The 3,164-nt window shown below is 44.2% G+C and overlaps 1 non-coding gene across 1 annotated transcript; it reads left to right on the forward strand.

The window, feature by feature from the left end:
• The first annotated feature begins 590 nt into the window (after window positions 1-590).
• Trnap-cgg (transfer RNA proline (anticodon CGG)) lies at window positions 591-665 on the forward strand. Its single transcript has one exon. It is a non-coding gene; the product is annotated as a tRNA-Pro (tRNA).
• Window positions 666-3,164: the final 2,499 nt, after the last annotated feature.

The following is a 3,164-nucleotide window of genomic DNA, read 5'->3' on the forward strand; positions in this document are numbered from 1 at the left end:
TGTCCTCTAGCCATTCCTGCTTAGCAATTTTGCACTTTATGTCAATCTCATTTTTTACTCTGAAAGCTTCCAGTGCCTCCACGCCTCTTCCATACTTTCAACCTTTTATGATTCTCATACCACGTGTTAGCGATGATTATTATGCTCTGTGCAAAATTCTACCAGGCGGCTTCGTCTTTCATTCCATTCCACCAGCCCGTATTCACCTACTATTTTTCCTTCTCCTCCTTTTCCTATATCGAATTCTAGTCCTCCATCACGATTAAATTATCTTCTCCTTTAACTATCTGAATAGTTTCTTTTATCTCATCATACATTTTGAACAGTCTCCTCACCACCTGCGGAGACAGCAGGCATGTAAACATATACTACTGTTTCCAGAATGAGATTTTCACTCTGCAGCGGAGTGTGCGCTGATATGAAACTTCCTGGCAGATTAAAACTGTGTGCCCGACCGCGACTCGAACTCGGGACCTTTGCCTTTCGCGGGCAAGTGCTCTACCAACTGAGCTACCGAAGCACGACTCACGCCCGGTACTCACAGCTCACAGTATGGCAGAAGTAAAGCTGTGAGTACCGGGCGTGAGTCGTGCTTCGGTAGCTCAGTTGGTAGAGCACTTGCCCGCGGAAGGCAAAGGTCCCGAGTTCGAGTCTCGGTCGGGCACACAGTTTTAATCTGCCAGGAAGTTTCATATACTACTGTGATAGGCGTGGCTCCGACAATGCGTTCATGGTAGCTAATCCGCGTTTCTATGGGGGACATAGACACATTGAAAACATTATCGTGGACGATCACGTGCAATAATGTGTACTCAAGTTTTTTAGTATTTTATTATGTTTTGGTGTCCTTTCAGAATAATGTTCATCCGATTTTTTCATGAAATTTGCTCTTAACATCGTAAATACGCTGTAAGGGGGGAAAAGAAAAGGAAAACGACGCATCACGAAGTCGTCATCCGAATGGGACGGCTATATGTAGATGTGACGTGCATGTACTGACAAACAAAAGACTATAGTTTCAGAAAAATATGACGATTTATTCAAGAGACAGCGCTCCACAAACTTAGTAAGTCAGTAACGTCTTCATCCACCTCTGGCGCTTAAGCGAACAGTTATTCGGCTTGGCATTTATTGACAGAGTTGTTGGATGTCCTTCTGAACAGGGTTGGAGGGATCAGATAGTGGTACCGAAAGTACCCTCCGCCACACTCCATTAGGTGGCTTACAGAGTATGACCTAAATGTAGATGTAGATATCAGGTCAGATACTGTCCAACTGGTGCATTATGTCGTGAAAATGGCGAGCTGGTTGGAGAGCACTGCCCATTATGCTCTAAACGTTCTGGACTGGGAAGAGACCCGGCGACCTTGCTGGCTTTGAATCTAATTGACTGGAGTGGAGCTGTCTTCAGTGATGAGGCCCGTTTCCAAACGACACCCCGAACAGTTGGAACTATTTTGTTAAGTACACGGTATAATTATCTTAGTTTGCCATGCATTTAGTCAATCGTAGGGGGTTTTGCACTTACACAAGCGTGAGGCTCATACTGTCGCAAAAGTAAGATGGAAATTTGCACCCATATATATACGAGGTGCATACAAGTTCTAAGGCCTCCGATTTTTTTTCTAATTAACTACTCACCCGAAATCGATGAAACTGGCGTTACTTCGCGACGTAATCGCCCTGCAGACGTACACATTTTTCACAACGCTGACGCCATGATTCCATGGCAGGGGCGAAGGTTTCTTTAGGAGTCTGTTTTGACCACTGGAAAATCGCTGAGGCAATAGCAGCATGCCTGGTGAATGTGCGGCCACTGAGAGTGTCTTTCATTGTTGGAAAAAGCTAAAAGTCACTAGGAGCTAGGTCAGGTGAGTAGGGAGCATGAGGAATCTCTTCAAAGTTGTTATCACGAAGAAACTGTTGTGTAACGTTAGCTCGATGTGCGGGTGCGTTGTCTTAGTGAAACAGCACACGCGCAGCCCTTCCCGGACGTTTTTGTTGCAGTGCAGGAAGGAATTTGTTCTTCAAAACATTTTCGTAGGATGCACCTGTTACCGTAGTGCCCTTTGGAACGCAATGGGTAAGGATTACGCCCTCGCTGTCCCAGAACATGGACACCATCATTTTTTCAACCTGGCGCTTACCCGAAATTTTTTTGGTGGCGGTGAATCTGTGTGCTTCCATTGAGCTGACTGATGCTTTGTTTCTGGATTGAAAAATGGCATCCACGTCTCATCCATTGTCACAATCGACGAAAAGAAAGTCCCATTCATGCTGTCGTTGCGCGTCAACATTGCTTGGCAACATGCCACACGGGCAGCCATGTGGTCGTCCGTCAGCATTCGTGGCACCCACCTGGATGACACTTTTCTCATTTTCAGGTCGTCATGCAGGATTGAGTGCACAGAACCCACAGAAATGCCAACTCTGGAGGCCATCTGTTCAACAGTCATTCGGCGATCCCCCAAAACAATTCTCTCCACTTTCTCGATCATGTCGTCAGACCGGCTTGTGCGAGCCCGACGTTGTTTTGGTTTGTCGTCACACGATGTTCTGCCTTTATTAAACTGTCGCACCCACGAACGCACTTTCGACACATCCATAACTCCATCACCACATGTCTCCTTCAACTGTCGATGAATTTCAATTGGTTTCACACCACGCAAATTCAGAAAACGAATGATTGCATGCTGTTCAAGTAAACGTCGCCATTTTAAGTATTTAAAACAGTTCTCATCTCGCCGCTGGCGGTTAAATTCCATCTGCCGTACGGTGCTGCCATCTCTGGGACGTATTGACAATGAACGCGGCCTCATTTTAAAACAATGTGCATGTTTCTATCTCTTTCCAGTCCGGAGAAAAAAAATTGGAGGCCTTAGAACTTGAACGCACCTCATATATATATATATATATATATATATATATATATATATATATATATATATATATATAATTGTAGTTTGTGTTTCTAGAGAGTGCTATATACACTCCCAATACACACTCGCACTGTAAATGGCTTGCTGACATCAATCAAGAAAATTTAACAAACGTAGGTAGAAAATACTGTTGTATTAATATTTTATCTATGACAGTGAGTGACTGTAACATATGACTTAAGCACAAGAACTTTAATCTAATCTCATGACCGATAGACGCTTGAG

This window comes from Schistocerca cancellata, chromosome 5, assembly GCF_023864275.1.
Source record: "Schistocerca cancellata isolate TAMUIC-IGC-003103 chromosome 5, iqSchCanc2.1, whole genome shotgun sequence".
Taxonomy (NCBI): domain Eukaryota; kingdom Metazoa; phylum Arthropoda; class Insecta; order Orthoptera; family Acrididae; genus Schistocerca; species Schistocerca cancellata.